Source organism: Pseudophryne corroboree, chromosome 2 (genome assembly GCF_028390025.1).
Source record: "Pseudophryne corroboree isolate aPseCor3 chromosome 2, aPseCor3.hap2, whole genome shotgun sequence".
Taxonomy (NCBI): domain Eukaryota; kingdom Metazoa; phylum Chordata; class Amphibia; order Anura; family Myobatrachidae; genus Pseudophryne; species Pseudophryne corroboree.
The window spans coordinates 408,018,396-408,042,464 of NC_086445.1; the positions used below are offsets into that span (position 1 = coordinate 408,018,396).

The window sequence follows — 24,069 nt, forward strand, 5'->3', positions numbered from 1 at the left end:
AGTGGGCACAGGTGGAGCTGCACAGTACCAGTGTACACAGTGTGGGGTCAGGGGGAGCTGTACACTGACAGAGTACACAAAGTGGGGAAACAAGTGGGACTGCACAGTGTCAGTGTACATGGGGGTAGAGCTTTACAGTGGCAGTGTCACTGTCTACAAGGTGGGGGTAGAGGTGGAGCTAACCAATACAATACCAGTGTAATAGTTTTTAGCCTCTTTAGTTTGCAGACAGCTGCTGACTCCCAATACAATCTCTCCAGAGGTGAAGCTGGCCCAGAAGTTCACTCTTTATGCAGGGAGTTCACATAGCACTCTACTAGACTGCTCCTAACAGTACTGGCCTCTACTGACCCCTTTATACACTCTCCAGCCCATAGGGCCCTGGGAAAAGACACCTGGCTCCCCATTGGTCAGCGGTGGCCATATTCTAATAGCCTGCTGTGGGGGCAGCCATTTTGATAGTCCCTGCTGTTCAGCAGCCAGGTAGGGGGATTAAACGTTCTAGCTCAGAGCAGTCAGAAGCAGTTGGACCTCTGTTTGCCTCCCGCAGCCAGGTGGCCCTGGATCACTTACATTTTACTGGCCCAGTGGGCAGATGGCACCCTGCTTCCCTTACCAGCCAGCCTCTGCATGTTAGTATTGGGAGGGAAGGGGGAGGGGGGGGCATGTAGTTTGTATAGTACTTACTGTTTATCCACATTGATTTTTGGACTGCATTAGGAAAGACCATTCCCAAATGATTTATAAAAAAAAAAAAAAAACTATAATAATAAAATATGTAATTAATTGTATTTCTTCTAGTTTATGGCACAATAACATAATTTGTGACATTTGTTGAATACCTGTGTTCTAAACAATGAACAGAACTTTTCTTTTCTTCAGGTAGGGATTTGATCTGGTGATTTCATAAAGTTACAGAAAATTAATGTACAACTGTGGCATTTATTCTTTTTGTTTTTTAATGTAAAATTTTATTCAAGGAAGAGGAGACAATACAAAAATAATGCACAATAGCAAAGAGAAAAACAGTAGATAAAATCACAGTATATGTACATAACATTTAATTGTATGAGCCTTAGAGTACCAGTGTAACAGCAGATCAAACTGGAAAACAATGTTATGACTATCCATGGACTAGCTGCAAAAAATATTTGCTCAACCCACTTTTAACAATAGTGTATGAGAATGAGATAAAAGGACAGACCTAGTAAGAAAGAGATAAAGAAATGAGGAGCAGGCTGGCCACTTGCAAAGAGAGGGAAGAGGGGAGGACAGTTTTGGGAAGAAGGTTACTCAACGGGGTTCAGTGTTAGTTCAAAAGCAAATACGTGTGTGATGGGAGGAGTCAAAATATAAGAAAGGGAACCAAGAATGTCAGAAGGGCTCTGGATGAATATTGAAATGAAGTCCACGACTGCGAAGTTTGAAAAATGTTTTTGGAGGATCCATATAGAGGGGCCAATCCAGTGAGGTTAGCAAATTCTGCTAATCAGCAAAATTTGCTAACCATTAGCACGCATGCTGGGGCCACCCAGTACTGGGCAAGGCTGCCCAGCATGCTGACCGGTACCTCCCCCCTTGCTTCAAGCAGAAATTGCGAACAGCATGCAATTTCTGCTTGTTAGCAGAAATTAAGGATGACTCCTGCCGGCGCAGCTTAGCTGCGGTCGCAGGAGTCCCAGTGCCATTTTTGTTGTCACAGTGGCTGTGTGTGATGTCACGCAGCCGCACCCCCGACACACCCCTGTTCGTGCATACCAGCCCACCGGTTAGGCTGGCACGCCCCCGCAACGTTCCATTTCCGCCCAGAAAATGGAGCATTGCCATCCCCTTCTCGCCCCGCAACCGCCTCTGCCTGATTGACAGGCAGAGGCAATCATAATTTCTGCGGCCCCCCGCAGAAATTGCGGGCGCATGTGCAGTGGGGCCTGCTGCGCATGCGCCCGCGGCCCCTCAGCAAAAATTCCATATGAATCGCTACTTGCGATTCATACTGAATATGCCCCAGAATGCTAGTTATGTTCCAGTATATAAGAGTGCCAAATCTTAGCTACAATATAATCAGTTAAGTAGTAGGAAATTACTCACACTTTCAGTATGCTGCTGACAGGTCACCGCTGATAATATGTGTCTGAACAGCTCATGTTTTGGATATGTGGAGCCCGGGAAACTAAGAGGTAACAGGAAGTATTTGGGATTGAGAGCTACAGTCAAACCGGTTATGGAAGTGACAAAGGGTGTTAATGTCAGTCCAGAAGCGGATCAGTCGTGGGCAGCTACTACACCATATATGCAGAAATGATGTAGTGCCGGAACCACATCTCCAACAGAGGTCAGAGATCTCAGTGTTCATTTAGTTTAGCCAAGACGGAACGTAATAGCATCTATAGAAAAGCTTATAGGTGTTCTCCTTAATGCAAACACAGATAGAGCTGGATGCTACATTAGCCCGGGCATTTATTATTTTTTAATAACAATTTAATATAAACAGAAATGTGTGAAGGCAGTGAGCAACACAATGTCTTCAGTCCATGGACAGGGTTCTGTCAAAGATCTACTGGAATACCATCTCTGTTCAGATGCTGAAATCAGATAGTACAACTGTCGTTGATGTTTCCATCTCTGCTCCTCATTGGTGATCTAGGCGGATGCAGCAGTAAATGTGTGTCCACCTGTCTCTCCTCATTGCAGCCATACCACACCATCAGAAGCTGCACAAAAATGTAATTTGCCGATGGTTGCTTTAATATTGGTAGCTAATAATGCTGCTGTCTTACAATAGTATCACACACTTTCCCCACCACCAACAACTGTCATTGTTCTATCTTATGTATCGAGAGTTCCCCACAGCTTTTACAGTTTATTTTAAGCATTTTTGTGTCTGATGAAACCAGGAGAAACATGTCAAGGCATCAAGTCCTCAATTTTTTTAAACCAATTGGATTCATACCAGATGAACTACACAATCCTTTGATATACATCTTAAAAAGGTGAATATTAACTGAACAATGAGCTGTGGACTGTTATAAACAAAGGCCTGTCTACAGACACTGGGTCCCTCATTTCAGGACTGTCTACAGACACTGGGTCCCTCATTTCAAAACTGTCTACAGACACTGGGTCCCTCATTTCAGGACTGTCTACAGACACTGGGTCCCTCATTTCAGGACTGTCTACAGACACTGGGTCTCCAATTTCAGGACTGTCTACAGACACTGGGTCCCTCATTTCAGGTTTCAGTGATTGGAAACCTGTAAAGGAGAAAAAACTAATCTACTTTGCAACAATGCTAGCATTTTGGATACACATTTCTGGACACCTCCAAAGAACAGACAATCAAAAGCACTGTAGGTAAGACTAATCTGCAGATCCACTTTGTTAGAGTGACCATTTTATCCCTTTTACCTGGGACGCTCATGGAAAACACAGGTTCTGTGGCTGATTAAAACCAGCTTAAATGTAGGCTTGAAGTCAGCCAGCCACAGAACCTGTGTAAACCATGAGCGTCCCAGGTAAAAGGGATAATATGGTAACTCTAACTTTGTGCATTCTAATCAGCTCCTATCACATAATTTCTCTGGAATTGCCAAACATCAAACATACCATATTTTCAGAGGCAAATTATTGATTCCTTTGGACACCTAATTTATCTGTATTTTTTTTTTTTTTTTTTTTTTTGCTGCTGATCAAAAACTGCTGCTATGTATTTCTGGGATATAATCCTGATGCACACAATGCTGACGGATGCTTATGGTGAATATTAGGTTTAGAGTTACTTTAAGGGTTAGACTTAGGAACTTGGGGAGAGTCAGGGTTAAGGTGTGTACACATGTTAGATTTATCCTTGCGATTTTGACTATATAATCAAAATCACAAGGAAAGTTAGCGTAAATCGCAAGGTGTTAGCCACCTTGCTCTACCAATGCACGGTCCCGCAGGGTCAATATTGCAAGGTTAGATAGACTATGCAGGCAAGTCAATTTTGACTTTCTAGTACAAAGTATAGTCAAAATTGACACTTAGTCAAATTGCACATAGCCAATATCGCAAGCACGCATAGTCAATATCGCTTAGTCCATATCGAAGATAGCCAAAATCTTACCTTGTGTATGCACCTTTAGCCTGCGGGAGAGGATGCTTAAGGTTAGGCTGCAGGAGGGGGACGGTTAGGGTTAGGCTGTGGGAGAGTTGGGTTATAGTTTGGTGTAGGATTAGGGTTAAGATACTTACTGGGATCGATCTGTATTCTGAGCATCGGGGTGCCCTCTGTCGGGAACTGTCCGACGTCATCCCGACCGCTGGAAATTCAAACCCAACCCATATATCCTAGTCTGACGTCACTAGATCTTTTGATTTACATATAATTCTGTGTATTCTGTTTTGTTTTTTATTCTGTTATATTATAAAACATTTTATATGTATTTAGTGTACTAATGTGTATTTTTTTATGTTTTATGAGTAAAGTATAATATTCATATCAAGGCTCAAGTTGTTTGATTTATAGAAACACTAGCACCTCATACATTCTTTATCAGTATTTTTTTCTTTTAAGAATCAAGCCTCTTTCTTTGAGAATAATTTATTGTCTATATAAGAAGGTTCCATACTGTCGTGCAGAACATTTTTGGTGTCATGTCTATCAGTTAGTTATGTCTGCCTGAAAAAAGTTTATACAATGAGGTGTATGCAGGCCTGGCGACAGGGTGGAACAAAGGTGACAACTATACCAGGCCCCAAGGTTCAAGGGGCCCCGAGGATCAGTGGAACAAAAATCAGCGACCACAGTATGTCAACATTTTTTACATTATCCGTCTGCCAATTAAATAAAAAAATAATTAACTGGCAGCACCAACCCCCCTCCCCTTCAGTTACCCTGTCACTTGGTCCAGTCCTGTGATCCCTCCTGCAGTGCCAACGTTGCAACACATGATGTTGCTTTGGCCCTTCCATGCAGTGGCATATCTATAATAGGTTCAAGATATGCAGTGCACATGGGCTCCTGGTGCAGGGGGACCCACACCGCATAACCTACACCCATTTCTTGAATACTTACCCATCCACAGTACTGCGTCAGTGACAGCAGCGCTGCACAAGTCACCAGAAAGATGGTGCAGCAGCTATTTACATGGTGTTTTGCATATGTGCAGTAGGAAAATCACTGTGCTGCCAGCTAGAGAGAAGTGGGGGGCCAGACGGAGACTGCATTCAGTCCCCCTCCACTCTTAATACGCCCCTGTTCCAATGTCTCCTTCTGCCACCACCAAGGAGCAGATCATACGTTAGACAAGCAGGAAAATTAGCTCTTGCCGGTGAAACTATGACAGAGGGCTCTTTCATAGAGCAGCATCCAACTGCAGGCCCACCACAGTACCAACAGATCCATGAAACATGACAATGGATGTGGTGAGTTCCTCCTGGGTATATATATGTGTGTGTGTATATGTGTATATATATGTGTGTGTGTGTGTGTGTGTGTGTGTGCGTGTGTGCGCATGTATATATATATATATATATATGTACAGTATATGTATGTGTGTGTATACAGGGCCTAATTCAGTATGGATTATAGATGTGCGAACAATTGTCATCTGCTGACAGCTGTGGCAGGCTGGCTAGGAGGCAGGGTACCCTGTGCCCCCAGTCTGCTTTATTGTTGACTGCCTTGGGCCGCCACTTCATACTGCAAAAGGGCCCTGGTGGTCCAGTGGTTGAGCTGCTGTAGCTGTGGCTGGGTTCCTACTTTGACTGTTGTTGGACAGCCACGGTCACATGATACCCCACTGCGTTCATATCTGAGGTACTACTTAAACCACACCCACATTAGATTAACCTTTCCTGCAAGATTTTAGTTTTCTTAATATTTTCAACACAATTTGATAGTAGAAAAGCCAGGGCCACTTGCTTGTGTTTGCCTCCCAAGCTGAAAGTTGCCTGCCAGCCCCTGGCTGACAGTGATATAAACTGTTGCTTATATTATGCAGGTGGAGGATATAGACATATATCAAGATGTGTAGTTAGTTAATAGATCTTTGAATCGTAAGCTGGTCATACACCTAAAGATTTATTGCCAGATCTGGCTGGTTGAAGGAAAATCTGGTAATGGATGGGAGCAAATGACAATTGAAAATTTGCTCCAAAACACTGGAAAACAGACAAAAATGTTCAGACAAATTGGTTTGGTTAAATTCATTTGATTTTACTAATTTGTCTGAACGACCTTTTTTGTCAGTTTTACACCATTTAGGAGCAAATGGTCAATTGTCATTTGCTCTCATCCATTACCAGATTTTTGTTCCAACCAGCCAGATCTGGCAATAAATCTTTAGGTGCATGGCCAGCTTTTTAGAGTACTCTGCTTACTTGGGTATAAGAAACCATGCCTATTATACAGACAAATTATTTTACCGCGGTGCCCCTCAAATAGTATTGGAAATGGTCAGGATCATATTATTCTCTACAGATTGGGAATAAATATTGCAGCTAATGTATCCACCTTCACTACACAGGAAGCAATGTATTGCAACATAAATAGTAATCGCCTTCTCATACAGTGATACATTGATCCTCACATTGATATAAATGTTGCAGTGTGCTGTTGAAGAGAATACAGTAGCTCTGTGCCACGTGTTAGCCCAGTAGTAACTGCTCATTCATAAGTACTGGTTATTACTCACAATACATCCATGTCTCACCTCGGTGCAGTTGTTTCCATGTATTAATATATTATTTGGCATAAATATATATACTTATTGACTCAACACTTATTGACTGCACCTATATTGTTTACGCCTGTGCACTCCACTTATTTATTATGTGCTAAACACCTTAGTATTCAGTAGGGATGGGCGGGCCCAATTCTTAAAGTAAACGAGCCCACCTGAACTTACTGGATCTGAGGAGATCCGAGACAGGGCTCAGGTCTGTCCGTCTACCTCAGATCCCAAAATGAGGCAAAATGTTATCTTCCCAGTGTCGGATCTTGCAGGTTTTGGATTCCGCACCAATTTCAAAGTCCCATTAAAATCAATGGGCTAACTGCTGATTGGCTGAGAGCGCCATCTCTCATGGCTCTCAGCCAAGTGCTTTCACTTAGATTTCAATGGACACAGCAGGGCAGAGCACACGGAAGATGTCAGCCACCCACCACACTACTGACACTGCCAGCACCTGCGAACAGCAGACACCGCCCACATCCCAGCACTGCTGACGCCACCAGCACTGCTGTACTGAAGACACTGTTGGCACCCCTGCACTGGGGACACTAACAGCACCCCCACACTGCCGACACCACCAGCACCCTCGCACTGAGGACACCGCCAGTATCCTCATGCTGCTAACACTGCCGGAATCCCCACACTATTGATACTGCTGTCACCCTCGCACTGAGGACATCCTCGGCACCCTGTCATGGTACGTGCACTATTGGTGTATCCAATCTGCACTGTATTAGATTTGCACAGTGTCCGACCCGTACTGTATCTGACATGCATTGTATCCAACCTGTTCTGTATATGACCCACACTGTCTCTTCAACTGTATCCAACCTGCACTATAACCTCCACTGTATCTGACCTGCACTGCATCCAATGAGCACTGTATCTGACCCGCACTGTATCCTGCACTATATACAACGCCAGGGCCGGTTCTATGATTTGTGGCGCCCCGGGCAAAATATGGGGGCGTGGCTTCGATTGGGGGCGTGGTCAGCGCGCTGAAAGAAAAAATAAAAATAAATAAAAAGTATACTTACCATCCCCGTTCCTGATCCAGACCCCCTCCGCCGGCGGCGGCGCTCTTCTCCTCTCCTCCTCTCTTCTGTTCTCTTCGATCTATGGGAGAGACGTTATTGCGTCTCTCCCATAGAACAGCATAGACACTAGAGGTCAATTATGACCCCTAGTGTCTGTGCCACTATGCTGTGCGGTGCGCGATGACGTCATCGCGCATCGCACAGCAAAGGTCCTCTAGACGAAGGGAAACTAGACCGTAACGTCTAGTTTCCCTTCATGGAGAGGACCTTTGCTGTGCGGTGCGCGATGACGTCATCGCGCACCGCACAACTAAGGTCCTCTCCATGAAGGGAAACTAGACGCTACGCGTCTGGTTCCCTTCAAAGCGGGGGGGCACAGCAGGGCACTACGGGGGGCACAGTGGCGGATCTTGCCCTGGTGCGGCGCCCTCCGGATGGCGCCGGCGCCCTCCGGAAGGCGGCACCCCGGGCAAAAGTTCCGCTTGCCCGTGGCAAGAACCGCCAGTGTACAACGTGCACTGTATCCGAGGTCCTCTCTATCCGACTTGCACTGTAACCCGCACTGTATCCTACCTGCACTGTATCCTGCACTGTATATGACCCACACTATATCCGACCTGCTCTGTAATGCACACTCTATCCGACCTGCACTGTATCAGACCTGCACTGTGTCTGATCTGCACTGTATCCTGCAGTTATTCAACTCTGGTTTTATGGTTTGGGAAATTTAGTTAACTGTGCGTCCCAAATAAGTCTGCACTGTACCCAGAAGGTACAAAATCCTGTTTTTATGATTGGGGAGATTTTGGAGAGCTGCTCAACAAAAAGGTTGCTAGATCTGGGCATTAAAGGAGCACAGAGTGGCAATCATCAGTGTCCCAGTGCCCCCAGGAGGGAGGTACAGATTGGGAATTGGGAATAGGCATGTGCTGGGGCCATGTACACCATACTTGCCTACTCTCCCGGAATGGCCGGGAGGCTCCCGAAAATCGTGGGACCCTCCCGGCCCCCCGGAAAAGCAGGCACGTCTCCCGATTTGCGGGGTCCCCCCTGCCCGTCCGCCCACTTAGTGTGTAATGCCGGTGATCGCGGCATTACAGAGGGGACGTGGCTTAAAGGAGGTGTCACTGTGACCCTGCCCTTGCTCCACCCCGTTCTGCCCTTGCTCCGCCCCCGTCCCGCCTCCGGCCACCCCCTCCTTTACATCACAGCCTCCCCTGCCCGCCCGCTGAGCCGACCTGGCTGCTCTCTCCCGCAGAGAGCAGCCAGAATGTCGGTAAGTATGATGTACACCTGTGTAGGAGTCATCCATGTCTGTTATTTTACACATGGTTTAAGGTTTTTTTCTTTGCTGTTTGTTAACTACTACTACTTCTGAGCAATGAAATTCTACACGATTCTTAGTAAATTTCTGTGTTTGACTCTTTTCTATTGAAAGTACTTGAAATGGTTAGTGCTAATACATTACCAAATTGCAAAAAAAATGTCAACAGAAATAACTGCCATGTGTTTGTGTTGCTGTTCTGTTGCATAGTTTAGCCAGCCAGGCTTTGGCCTATGTTGCTGAACAATTTTGTTAGCTGTGAGGTGTTCAAAATTGACTGGAAATGAATATTATTGAGGTTAATAATACTGTATGAACAAAAAAGGCCAAATAATGTGATTATAGCTGTTTTTATACATTTTTGAAAAATAATACAGATCCAAAAACAAAACACGTGAGGCAGTTTTGGCAAAACCAAATTAAAAACCAAAACCAATTACTGAATTATAACCATAACCAGCAAAAATGGTCTGGCGCACATCTCTAGTATCCATCGGTCTTCTATCTGCACATTCCACACCCACGCCATAGCCAGAGAAGATGAGAGTAGCAGCAAGAAGGTGACAATCCTGACAAACCAACACAAGCATAGGATTCACATATACAACTGCGCCTACTACCGGCATACAATGAAGTGTCCCTTTTTATTAGTATACATTATAGAGACCTAATAGATCACCATTGGGCAGCATTTAATGCAAAACGTTTGTTCAATATACAGTACAGCAAATGACTGCAACTATACAATACAAAATGAATACTGTATGTCCAGTTAATAAAGCACTGATCTGATTAATAGTCACTGTCTTTTTCTTAGTGTACAGTGTAAACCAAATACACCAGTATACAATGGTGTCACAGGCCCTTACAGAGAGGGGGCCCACCCCTGGCTACTACCGTCAATACCTGCAGAGCTGCACCAGTCTGTGAATCAACAGCAGGCTGATGCACAGGGAGGACTTCTTAAAACAAGCCTTCCCTGCGCATCAGCTCTCTGTTACCCGTTCCTGTAGGTCCGCAACGGTCCACCTATAAGTAACGTCACAATGTATGACATCACGTAGAGGTGGAGTAGTGCAACATAATTTTTTTGGGGGGAAGGAGGGGTCCTGTCTATTTAGTCAGTCACAGGCCCCACAATTTCTGATGGCGGCCCTGACTGTATCACAGGAAATACACAATTGTTGAATAATGTCCTAAATAGCAGTTACAGAATATCTTACTGTATATATCTTACTTATATATCTTATTTTAGATATTACTATCTAAATGACAACTTTCTATACATTTCATATGATAAAAGCATACATAAAATCACAAACCTTCAAGCCACTTGTATTACATTCATGAGTAACACCAACTCTAAAGTGTCTGTATGCAGAGACCACCATTAAACACAGAACAACAATGCACACAGGAATGATGAACGCCCAAAGGGGTTGGCCTGAAATAAAAATTATAGTAACAATAAAAAAATATTTTACATTGTCTATGTTTCTGCAGTTTGGGGTACAGCAAACCTTCTAAACTCTCTCATTATATCCAATTATCTGCCTTGGTATAGACACATTTAAGTGACAGCTATCAGCTACCTTTAAAAGCTTTTATGTAAAAGTTTGGTATATGGACTGTTGCATTTGCATATATTGAGGCTGATTCAGTGTTGCATGGCAGGGTATTCCAGAGTTAATACTCCTGGAGTGAGAGTGAAAAGAGGGGGATGAGGGAGAAGGTGAGGTTGCAGTCATTGGCAGAGGAAAGTTGGCATGAGGGAGTGTCTACAAAATGAGGCTTTAGATGGAAGAAGTGGAAGACTGATTGATGGCATTATAGGAAAATGAAAAGTCTGTCAGGCAGCACTGTTAAGGATATACAAGTAGGGAAAGGTTGCAGTTCAGAAGGACAAGAGGAGTAGATTATATTAAGCTATCCAAGGAAGTGCATGAATGAGGGTATTGGTGTTTTACATGTTGAGAAAGGGCTTAATCCTAGAAATATTCTGGAGGTGTAAGTAGAGGACTTGTGTAAAGGTTGAAATTGTTGGGGGGGAGAGAATAACACCATCCGATCCCTCCCAGCATGCCCCGAGGCTGTCGCATCACTCTGCGCATGCACAGATGGACTCCCGGGGCCGAATCCTGGAAATGCAGTGATGGGAGACATCGCAATGGACAGCTCTTAAAGGAAAAGCTGTCCTTTCCAGTACTAATTGCATTGCGTACCACTGTGATGTCAGTGCGAAGTCTGGCGCAATGTATCCCACCCTGTGGGCGGGATACACCAAGCATTTAATTTTGCTTGTGATGCATTCTGCCACTCTTCGCAAGCATGACAGTATTTATTAATGCCGTATGATTCAATAAAATCACAAAGGACAGCTCTTTCGCTGATAGGACTTCCAGGTTTATGACCTGGAGTCATATCTGCGCATGCGTCTAGTGATGCACATGCCGTAGGGGGTGCTGGGAGGGATCTCTTCAAGCAGGGAATTGTGAAAGAAACCCATAATCTTCTACTGGGCCATGCCATTTAAAGATGGCGTTGCCCACCACATCCAAGCCCAGAACCCTATCACATTCCGGGGCTTGGTGCATATGTGGTAAGCCGCCAAACCTCCAGGAACTGCATTTTTAGAGATTTGTCTGCATTTTACAGCTTGATGCATCTTGCGCTGTGTTTGAAAAGTGACAGTAAGGAACTGGTTGGCTGGTAGTTTATCTTCGTCCACTTTATCTCTCTCCAAAGCTTAGTACATAGACACCATATTCTCCAACACAATGAAGAAGAGGATGTAATATAACTGTTACCAGGAACTACTTTGAATTTACTTTGTTTTTTTGTTTTTTGTTTTTATTAATGTAGACATTAATACTTTAACTATTCTATGTGTTAAGTTTGACCATGAGTCCACTTGCCTAAATGAGTCCACAGCCTAAATGTCTTTCCCTATTTATGTTTTGGGAGCATAGGAGACTATAAAGAACATATATATATTACCTTTCTCTTTAGGATAAAACTTAATATTGCTTCAAAAGGATATAAGGATCTAGAACGGATGTGATAGGAAATCCTGGCAGTCGGGATGCCATCGGTCACATGACCAACCACGACATTCCGACTTATGGAGTGCCGACGGGGCAGGGTAATTAGTTTACCCCTCCCCTACCCCCTCCCCTAACCCACCTAGGGTGGCAGAGAGGGCAAAGAGAGTGTGGGGAAGGGGGGGGATGACTGGTATGCCTAATCACAGGAGGTGGCAGCTAGGGCTAAGAATTGAGTGAGGGTTCACGGCTACAGCTAACCCCCCTGAAGTGCCTAACCCTAACTCCATGCCAAGCACTAACCCTACTACTGTATGAGATTTGTGTAACCAAATACATTTGAGATAAATTTCTGTTTGGGACATTACACCTCATTTGACACGTGCAGAGATGAGATAGTTTGAGAAAGGTACAAAAAAATGATTGGTATAATATTCAATTTGATCTCTTCCATCCTCGTTAACCTTGGAAAATTCTCCTTAATTCTTAATAATTGTAAACTATAATATCTGAGGACATAAATAACCAAGTACTTATTTTTTTATTTTTACTTCCAATTACATTTATAGTTTAGGGCAGAGGTTCCCAAACTGTGTGCCGTGGATCAGGGCCGGATTAAGCCTTGGGGGTGCCTGGGGCACTTAAGACAGGCGGGCCCCAATGGAAGGTAGGGGATGTCTATTAAATAGTGTATACCTCCCAACATGTCCCATTCCAGGAGGGACAAAATGCTCTCTACATGGACTTCACACTTAATATATGATTGTCGTCACCTGTGTTGAACTATTTAATTGATAAGAAAGATACTTCAACACAGGTGATTGCAATCATAAATTAAGAAGGAAGTCCAGATAGAGAGCATTTTGTCCCTCCTGGAATGGGTGATGGTGAGAGGTATAAATTGTGTACATTAAATTTAAAGCAATGGTGTATATTGGTTTTAAATAATAGTTTAATAATGCCTGGGTACTGTTTATAGTTCCACCTAATTGAATGATAACTATTTTATAAACTTTTCTTTTAGTGGACAACTTAACCTTAAAATACACATAGAAAAATAAAATAATTTATCTTATCACTGTTAGGGTCTCCTGCCCTGTGCTGCCACGTCATCATGGCAACCGGGAGACAAGTGCTAGTGGAGTAACCTGAGCGCAGCTGATACTCCGGTTCGGGTCTTTTGCTGTGCAGTGGTTACAGGCTCTGTGCACGGCAGGGGATCCGGTGCTGGTTTTTGTGCTCACAGTCTGTGAGGTCTGAGTGGGGCGTGGACAGCACCTGCTTTATAAGGCCTCTTCTCAGGTTAAGCAGATGCTGCTGAATCTTTGTTGGTTAGTCAGTTCCTGAAAGTTGGCCAGTACTGTGTAGCTTTGTATTTGTTGTTGCTTACTGCAAATAGGCCTGGGGATTTGGTACTACACTCTGCCAATCCAGACCTAGCAGTAAGACTGGAGTCAGTCGTTTAGCTTGCTGGGGTTCTTTTACTACTCTGTGAACTTAGCAAGTTTGCGGCTGTATTCTAAGACTTGCCTGCCTAAATCCTGTCTCACTGTGCAAGGTGTCAGGTGTCAGTTTAGTGGCAGTAAGCTGAACCTGTGCACTGCAAGTGAGAATTAGGATTGTGGAGACTCTCCTTGTGTCTATCATTCCATCTCTGACCAAGGAGTTTACTGCCACACCCGTTGGTAACCCTTTAGGGTTTTGCTGTTGCCCTTAGCAACAGCATTTCGGGTTCTCTACGTATTAAAACACAACATCTTGCTTTTCCCATCTGAGCATTACTAATACTAGGGAGACACCCAGTTCCTTAGCCTCTGGGCTTCTCTGTTCACTTTGTGTGTATTTTGTTACCCTATCACCTTCTGTGTACGTAATGTCATATTCCCCAGTCTGTCTGTGAGTTCATTTGTTTTGCATACCTATCCGTTCAGACACCAGTACATTCCTGCAGGCACTGGAGTGCATAACCGTTCTGACACCAGTACATTCCTGCAGGCACTGGTGTGCATAACATATTCAGCAGCCTAATACTCCTGTTGAAATTTTGTGGGAATATGGAGCATACCCCTCAAAATACGTTGCAACAGGTGGTCGATCAGGTGCAGGTCCTGACTCGACAATTTAATGATTTGTCCATTAAAATGCACACCTCCCAGGCCGCTGGCGGAGCTCCCGCAGCAGCAGCACCTTCAGGGGTTAAGGAGCCGAAAGTAAATCTCCCGGATCGTTTTTCTGGAGATCGCTCGCAGTTCTTTTGTTTCAAGGAGAGCTGCAAGCTATACTTCCGGCTTAGGCCTCAGTCTTCTGGGTCGGAGATTCAGCGGGTGGGCATAGTGATTTCCTTGCTACGAGACCCACAGGTCTGGGCATATGGGTTGCAGCCTGACTGTCCGTCGCTTAAAAGTGTTGATGCTTTTTTTACGGCACTGGGCATGTTGTATGATGACCCTGACAAGACGGCCTCAGCCGAGGCTCAGATTTCGATCCTTAAGCAAGGGCGAAGGCCAGTTGAGGTTTACTGTACGGAGTTTCGGAGGTTGGCCCATGATACCCAGTGGAATGACCCAGCCCTGAGACACCAGTACCGAAGAGGTCTTTCTAACCAGATAAAGGACCAACTGGTACAATATCCCTTGCCTGATAGCTTGGATCAGCTCATGCAGTTATCCATCCGGGTGGATAGACGGCTGAGAGAGCGTAGGCTTGAAAGGGAGACTGAGGTTTCCTTCTTTCCCAAGGGAACCTCAGACTCTGAGGAATTTTCCGAGGAGCCTATGCAGATTGGGGCTACCCGCCTCTCCTCGCGTGAGAAGACGCGGAGGAGACAGCAGGGGTTGTGTTTGTACTGTGGGAATAAAGGTCATGTGGTAGTATCCTGCCCAGAAAAGCCGGAAAACTTCAGGGCCTGAGGGTGATGGGAAATATCCTGTCAGGCCAGAAGTCAGAATTTCCCAAGAAGACTTTTATCATTCCGGTGACCTTGAAGATCCTCGGTCAAACTGTCAAGACTGAGGCCTTTGTGGACAGTGTGGCCGACGGGGTTTTTATGGACCGCCAATTCGCCCTGAAACACTCTGTTCCCTTAGTACCCTTGGCATCGGAAATTGAGATTTGTGGGTTAAACGGGGAACCATTATCCCAAGGTAAAATGACCTCTTGCACTAGCCAGATTTCTTTGTTTATTGGAGCCACACACTCTGAAAAATTGTCCTTTTATGTGACTGTCTGTACTTTTGCCCCATTGGTGTTGGGGTTACCCTGGTTAAGGGCCCACAATCCTCAATTTGACTGGGTCTCTGGGGAGATTCTTAGTTGGGGTACTGATTGTTTCAGGAGTTGCTTGAGCCTTCCAGTGAGGCTCTCGCAGCTAAATTTGCCAGGATTGCCAGGGTGTTATGCAGATTTTGCGGACGTGTTCTCCAAAAAAGTTGCAGAGGTACTACCTCCCCATCGCCCCTATGACTGTGCCATTGATTTGTTGCCAAATGCTAAGCTTCCCAAGAGCAGGTTGTACTCCCTGTCACGTCCTGAGACTCAGGTTATGGCAGAGTACATTCAGGAGAACTTGGCTAAGGGATTTATCAGACCTTCACAGTCTCCAGTTGGGTCGGGGTTCTTCTTCGTGGGTAAAAAGGACGGTTCGTTGCGACCCTGCATCGACTTCAGGGAATTGAACCGTATCACGATTAAAAACTCATACCCACTGCCTCTCATTTCGGTCTTGTTTGACCAGCTTCGTCTTGCCACCATTTTTTCTAAGATTGACCTACGCGGTGCGTACAATCTAATCCGAATAAGAGAGGGGGATGAATGGAAGACTGCCTTTAATACCCACTCAGGGCATTATGAATATTTGGTGATGCCTTTTGGGCTCTGTAATGCCACGGCAGTCTTCCAGGATTTCATGAATGATGTGCTCAGGGAATATTTGGATAGATTCTTAGTTGTATACTTAGATGACATCCTAATCTTCTCCCATTCCCTGGAGGAACATCGGAAGCATGTACGCTTAGTCCTCCAGAAACTCAGAGACCACCGGCTTGGGGCGAAGCTGGAGAAGTGCGAATTTGAAGTTCAGCAAATCGCATTTCTAGGATATATTATCTCCCCAGAAGGTTTCCAAATGGAGGGTTCCAAGGTACAGGCAGTCCTGGATTGGGTGCAGCCCACTAGTTTGAAGGCGCTTCAGCGTTTCCTGGGCTTTGCGAATTTTTATAGACGATTTATCGCTGGATTTTCGTCTATAGTGGCGCCCTTGGTGGCACTCACTAAGAAAGGGGCGGATGTTGCTCACTGGTCTTGTGAGGCTAAAGCGGCTTTTGCCCGTCTCAAAAGGGCATTTGTATCGACCAAGGTGCTGCGACACCCAGATCCAGAGCGTCCTTTTGTGGTGGAGGTGGATGCCTCTGAGATGGGTATTGGGGCAGTGCTTTCTCAGATGGGAGTGTCTGATAATCGCCTTCATCCCTGTGCTTACTTTTCCCGTAAATTTTCGCCTGCCGAGATGAATTATGACGTGGGTAACCGGGAATTGTTGGCTATTAAGGATGCACTCGAGGAGTGGAGACACTGGCTTGAGGGGGCTAAGTTTGTGGTCTCAATTCTCACCGACCATAAGAATCTGGCATATTTAGAGTCAGCGAAGCGTCTCAATGCCAGGCAGGCACGATGGGCTTTGTTTTTTGCTCGCTTTAATTTTTTGATAACATATCGCCCTGGGTCAAAAAACATCAAGGCTGATGCGCTCTCGCGGAGTTTTGCTCCAATCCAGGAGACCACCGAGGAGCCGTTGCCCATTGTGTCCCCATCATGTATTAAAGTGAGCATTACCCAGGACCTCTTATCATTAGTCCTTAGAGCACAGGAGCAGGCTCCTCCAGACCTTCCGGTAGGTCTTTTGTTTGTGCCTCCTAGGTTAAGACAGCGAGTGTTCCTGGAATTCCATGCCAAGAAGTCGGCAGGTCACCCGGGTATTGCCAGAACTCGGGAGTTGCTATCTAGGGCGGTGTGGTGGGCCTGGGTGGCTAAGGATGTGGATCAGTGGGTTCGGGCATGTGACATCTGTGCCCGAAATAAGACTCCTAGAGGGGTTCCTGTTGGCCCATTACATCCACTCTCTATCCCATCTAAGCCATGGACCCACATTTCAATGGATTTTGTGGTGGACTTGCCCAAATCCTCGGGGATGACAGCCATCTGGGTTGTCGTTGACAGGTTTTCGAAGATGGCGCACTTCGTTCCACTGGTTGGGCTGCCATCGGCCAGACGCCTGTCTGAATTATTTATGCTGCATGTTGTGCGTCTCCACGGGTTGCCACTTGATGTGGTCTCTGACCGCGGATCCCAGTTTGTGGCCAAATTCTTGAGGGCATTTTGTTCCGATCTCCAGATTTCTGTCAGCTTGTCGTCAGGCTACCATCCGCAGTCTAATGGGCAGACTGAAAGGGTGAACCAGTCCTTGGAGCAGTTCCTCAGGTGTTATGTCTCCAAGTGTCAGACTGACTGGGTTGCTCATCTGTCCATGGCGGAGTTTGCCTATAACAACGCGGCTCACTCTGCTACAGGGATCTTTCCCTTCCTTTGTGTGTATGGGCATCATCCTAAGGCCAATTCTTTTGACCCCCTGGACTCCACGCCTGGTGGTTCCTCTGTGGTTTCTGTCCTTAGAGGTATTTGGCGGAAAGTGAAGAAAGCCCTTGTGTCTGTGTCATTAGTGACCAAAAGGGTTTTTGATAAGCGGAAAAGACCCTGCAGCTTCAAATTAGGAGACTTCGTCTGGTTGTCTACCAAGAATTTGAAGTTGAGACAGCCATCTCATAAGTTAGGCCCCCGGTTCATCGGCCCTTATAAGATCACCAGGGTTATCAATCCGGTGGCATTTCAGTTAGATCTGCCCCGTTCTTTGGGTATCAATAAAACATTTCATTGTTCCCTTTTAAAACGGGCGATTAGTAATCCTTCTTCCAGTGGAAGACCTTCCCCTCTTCTGATACGTGGCCAGAGGGAGTTTGTTGTTGAAAGGATTCTTGACTCCAAGATGGTTCGGGGTCGGCTGTCATTTTTGGTGCACTGGAAGGGGTATGGCCCGGAGGAGCGGTCGTGGGTGCGCAGTTGTGATCTTCATGCCCCCAGACTGATACGCTCTTTCTTCTCGCAGTTCCCCGATAAACCCGGTGGTAGGGGTTCTTTGACCCCTCGTCAGAGGGGGGGTACTGTTAGGGTCTCCTGCCCTGTGCTGCCACGTCGTCATGGCAACCGGGAGACAAGTGCTAGTGGAGTAACCTGAGCGCAGCTGATACTCCGGTTCGGGTCTTTTGCTGTGCAGTGGTTACAGGCTCTGTGCACGGCAGGGGATCCGGTGCTGGTTTTTGTGCTCACAGTCTGTGAGGTCTGAGTGGGGCGTGGACAGCACCTGCTTTATAAGGCCTCTTCTCAGGTTAAGCAGATGCTGCTGAATCTTTGTTGGTTAGTCAGTTCCTGAAAGTTAGCCAGTACTGTGTAGCTTTGTATTTGTTGTTGCTTACTGCAAATAGGCCTGGGGATTTGGTACTACACTCTGCCAATCCAGACCTAGCAGTAAGACTGGAGTCAGTCGTTTAGCTTGCTGGGGTTCTTTTACTACTCTGTGAACTTAGCAAGTTTGCGGCTGTATTCTAAGACTTGCCTGCCTAAATCCTGTCTCACTGTGCAAGGTGTCAGGTGTCAGTTTAGTGGCAGTAAGCTGAACCTGTGCACTGCAAGTGAGAATTAGGATTGTGGAGACTCTCCTTGTGTCTATCATTCCATCTCTGACCAAGGAGTTTACTGCCACACCCTTTGGTAACCCTTTAGGGTTTTGCTGTTGCCCTTAGCAACAGCATTTCGGGTTCTCTACGTATTAAAACACAACATCTTGCTTTTCCCATCTGAGCATTACTAATACTAGGGAGACACCCAGTTCCTTAGCCTCTGGGCTTCTCTGTTCACTTTGTGTGTATTTTGTTACCCTATCACCTTCTGTGTACGTAATGTCATATTCCCCAGTCTGTCTGTGAGTTCATTTGTTTTGCATACCTATCCGTTCAGACACCAGTACATTCCTGCAGGCACTGGAGTGCATAACCGTTCTGACACCAGTACATTCCTGCAGGCACTGGTGTGCATAACAATCACATGCAAGAATAGCAGCAGCCTCTGTTCTACTTACACACTGGGACAGAACTCAGGAGGACTCTATGTGTGTCTTTGTCGCTAGACCCAAATGGTTTAGTTGTATAACAGTTTACACAGGACTCATACACCCAGGCGGGGAGGAGGATAAGCTGGGATTCCTGTTTCACTTACAGCTCTCTCCGCCCTCCCATCTCTCCTCTGGTCAGAATGCTCTGTCGGTAGCTCATGAAACATTATATTCCTGCACTGCTCGCATTCTGGCTGCTGGTTCTGTTTCTGCTTAAGAGGGATAGCTGGTGATGTCAGTGTGCTCTGGCTGGGGGGCCCCCTGACAAAGGGGGGCCCGGGGTACAGTATGCCCTGCATTCCCCCCTTAATCTGGCTATGCCGTGGACCCCTGGGGTACCTCGGGACACTTGCAGGGGTGCCCTGGGTTTGTGTTCCTGGACCACTTCAAATTATTCATGGTCAATATAATAGGCAAAACCAGTGCTGGTGGCTGCCAGTCATAAATGTGGCCAAACTGAAGCAAATCTTGCCCCTCACCACACAACTGACCCTAAGGATGACATATAAACGCGATCTACTTAATGTAATATTTCTTACTAAATTTCTCAATAAGAAATTTTTGGCCTAGGGGTGCCGTGAAAAAAAATCTGATATTCTAGGGCGCCGTGATTCAAAAAAGTTTGGAAACCACTGGTTTAGGGGTTACAGTTTTGTTACGTATTGTTATTTGGGATGTGGATGAATAATGTCTTTATAATTTGGTATCATTCTTTTTGTAATAATTCTTATGAATCTAAATAAGAATTGTCTGAGGGGTGGGGAAGGTAAGCAAACACATCATGTGCACATAAGAATAATGTATACATATTTTCCAGGATCTCTATCCCTAAAATGTCCAGATTTAATTTAATTAATGGTTCTATGGGTAGCGTGATAATAACAGCTGAAAATGGGTATTTATTTGGACTTACCGAAAAATGTTTTTAAGTATATGGTTTTCCTTTCAGTGATATGATGACCTAACATGCAGCAAAGACATTTGTCTATATAATTTGGACCTTTCCTGGCTATATTGTATGTACCAAAATTATGTAAAACTCAAAAGTCTAGAAAGTTTGTCACTTTAGACTATTGTTAAATAAATGACATATATTTAGGAAAAGGATACAGTATTTTTAAACATTTTATAATACATTACAGAGAATCAATCTGTGTCCGGAGTTTTCCTGGTTTATGAATGTATTATCTATTCTGTCTCTTGCACAGTATTCTCAGTTCCTAGTTGTTTAACCAGTACCAAGGCAGTGCACTGTGCCACCCTCCAGGGCCGGACTGGCCCACAGGGGTACAGGGGAAACCACCGGTAGGCCCCACTGCCTGAGGGCCCACTCCTTCCTCTAGGGATCAGGTTCCAGACTGTGCACTTGTATTATACATGGTAGATATGTTGCATTACACTGCACTAAACTATTGTGTATTTCAAGCCTCTGTGGAGGCGGGCCACACTCCCTTTGTAGGCTGGCCACACCCCTATGTATGGGCCCCTATATCTGTATTCCCCCGGTGGGCCCTTCATGCCCCTGTCCGACACTGCCACCCTCTGCCATGATATAATGGGATCCGGTATGAAATACCTGCAGACGGGATGTCGGCAGTCAGTATAGCGACAGCAGCATCTCATCTGCCAGAATCCTGGCAGCATGGCCAACAGCCCCCTTGCAGGTTTGCTGCACTTGCCACACTTTGGGCCCGGTTATGAGCTTCACTCACCACATGTTCTATTCCCACTAGGTCAGTGGCATGGACCCACCAACTGAGTGGGAAATTGGGGAGAGTGTTGGTATTCTGTGCGCCAGTATAATGTTGGCTGTCGGGATTCCGGTGTCAATATCCTGAATGCCGGGATCCCGACAGCAGGCATTTTAACTGCATCTTGGCATTATGACATCACATCGAGACAATGGAGCCCACTGGCCAGAGCCGGCCATAGGTATAGGCAAACTAGGCAATTGCCTAGGGCATTTGATATGCCCAGGGGCATCAGCAGCTTCTGCTGATTAAAATGATATGTAGCATGCCTATAGTCTGTGTGTAGCATTTCATATGCAGATACAGCCACAGTCTCACACAGTATATAGGCATGCTGCATATCATTTTAATCAGCAGAAGCTGCTTGTGCATCCTAGCCACATAGCAATGCAAATGAGATGCATTTTCATAAAAAAAGGTGCCCGACGTTAGCATTGAGGCAATAATTATGAGGACACATCTGTAGCCAAGCAGAGGCAGAGGTCACAGTGTTAGTGGCAGTGTGAGTGCTGTGTGCATGTGAGTGTGTTGGTTGTGCAGTAGTGTTCGGAATATGTGTAAGGAGCATTATGTGTGTCATGTAAAAATGCATTAATAATATGCAACATATGTGTAAGGGGCACTATGTGTGTCATTATGTGTATAAGGGCATTAATAATGTGCGGCATATGTGTAACAGGGAACTACTGTATGTGTGTCATTATGTGTATAGGGGCACTAATAATGTGCAGAAAATGTGTAGGGGGCACTATGTGTGTCATTATGTGTATAAGGGCATTAATAATGTGCAGCATATGTGTAAGGGACATTATGTGTAAAAGGGCATTAATAAAGGTTGTCATAATGTGTAAGGTGCATTATGTTTATAAGGACATTAATAAGGTGTCTCATGTGTAACGAGCATTACTGTGTGGAATGTGTGTAAATGCATTACTAATGTGTGGCATTATGTGTATAAGGTGCTCTACTATGTGGCGTTGCGTATAGAAAGGGCACTACTGTATCGTCTAATGTGAATAAAGAGCAATAGGGTGTGGTGTAATGTGAATAAGGAGCAATTCAGTGTGATGTAATGTGAATAAGGGGCTCTACTGGGAGGAGCAACGTTTATAAGGTGAAGTGATACTACTGTGGGATGTAATATGAATTATGGACACTTTTGCATGATCATATGTGAATAAAGTTGCAGTACTGTGTGGCGTAATTGGAATTGGGGTTATTGCGTGGCCATGCCCCTTGCCAGCAAAAACACACCCCTTTTTGGGCTGTGCGCCAAATGTGCAAACTGTTCCTATTTAAAATATAGGGGGTACAAGGTCAGAGGCAGAACCAGCGGTGGTGCTAGGGGGCACCAGCCAAAATCTTGCCTAGGGCATCATATTGGTTAGGGCCGGCTCTGCCACTGGCACCATGAAGTGCTTAGGATGATACAGACAGTTGTACAGGCTGTAAGGTGTGTGCCAGGCAGCTCTGCAGCAGAGCTACAGGCAGATACCATGAGGCAGCAATGGTGTCGCTCCCTGGGCGATGGCACCACCCGCACACCACTAGTTTAACCCTTGGTTAGGGCACTTTTTGTTACAAAGACACTTATCTTTTGCCAATGCAGAAATCTTTATTTTAGCTAGTTCATATTATTGACCCTGTTTTATCTTTAATGGAAAATAGAATCCTAAATTACATTTTGCCTCATAAATTATGGGCTACCATTATAACACTTAACCATTTATTTTGAAAAAAAAATGTAAACACTTCCCTTATTTTGAGAAATATTATTTTGAGTTCTGAAATGCAACAATATTTGTATCCCTTCATCACAGATAATGAAGTTTCTTCATATATACATAAAATGAATAATTAACAAACCTGTGTTACTTTTCCTCAGATATAGAGTTGAATGGTCTTGTCCACTTGTGCCCACTGCCATACATGTGATAGGAATGTTATAAAATTCTGGGCCAACTTTATATATGTGAAGAGTGATACTAATATAACTTTCATCTCCTTTTTTTGTTACACTGCAAAGTGAAATTAATAAGATATAGTAATGATTGAGATAGTATATCCAGTGCTATTTTTACTTTTTTTTTGTTTTTGGCTTTCACTTGACTTAGACAGATCTTATTATCACAATGTCATAGAAGAAAATGTTTTCCTTTATGCAGAGCCGGCCTTAGCAATAGGCAGGCTAGGCATTTGCCTAGGGCATCCAAGCATGTCTAGGGGCATCCAAGCATGTCCCTGCAGTATCTCATGCTGGGAGGGACAGTCCGCAAACTAACTGTTACTTTCCAAATGTATTCAATCAGTACTTGTATACACTGCTGTTTACATTTGTAAAAAAAATGCACACTGTGCCTTAAACTTCCTCTGACATGCTTGAATGCCCCTGACTTGTGAGACCTCAGACAGACAGCACAAGCCCAGTAACTGCAATTCCTGGACCTTTGACATTTTTACTGACTATATAAGGTTATTACTGGATGGCTTCTATAACACGTGAATTTGGAAGACTGCTTCACAGAAACCTGACATCACCTATACTGCTTGTGCACAGAGGGGAGGGGGACCCTGTTATCCTATGTCCCTTATCCCTGTGCAATTCCCAGGTGTCTGCAGGGACATAACATGGGAAATGTTCTCCCCACACTTTATTTCCTAGTCAGTCCATGCCGTAAAATTCCCCTGCCACCCAGCACTGTAACGTGGTCAGTAAGTTGCGTTGTGCTTTTCTATATGAAACATCAGTGCAGCATGACTTTCGGACACATCAGACTGGAGGGCAGAGCATATCACTCCCACAGTATAAAGTAAAGGGCATGCAGTAACAGACACCAGCAAACACACTGAATAGTGAAGAGAATGGACAGTTTCTACATGTTTGATACTGGTCTTTTTGTATAACCAGCAAGTGTGGCAGTATCTGTGGCAGTATATGTGTATTATGGGCATTACTAATGTGGGGTATATGTGTAAGGTGCATT

General features: G+C 45.0%; 1 long non-coding RNA gene across 1 annotated transcript; it reads right to left on the reverse strand.

Moving 5' to 3' along the window:
* Positions 1-1,015: 1,015 nt before the first annotated feature.
* Positions 1,016-23,099, reverse strand: LOC135050842 (uncharacterized). Its single transcript, XR_010241867.1, has 3 exons — positions 22,952-23,099; positions 10,397-10,518; positions 1,016-2,711 (listed from the first exon to the last, which is right to left on the reverse strand). It is a non-coding gene; the product is annotated as an uncharacterized LOC135050842 (long non-coding RNA).
* Positions 23,100-24,069: the final 970 nt, after the last annotated feature.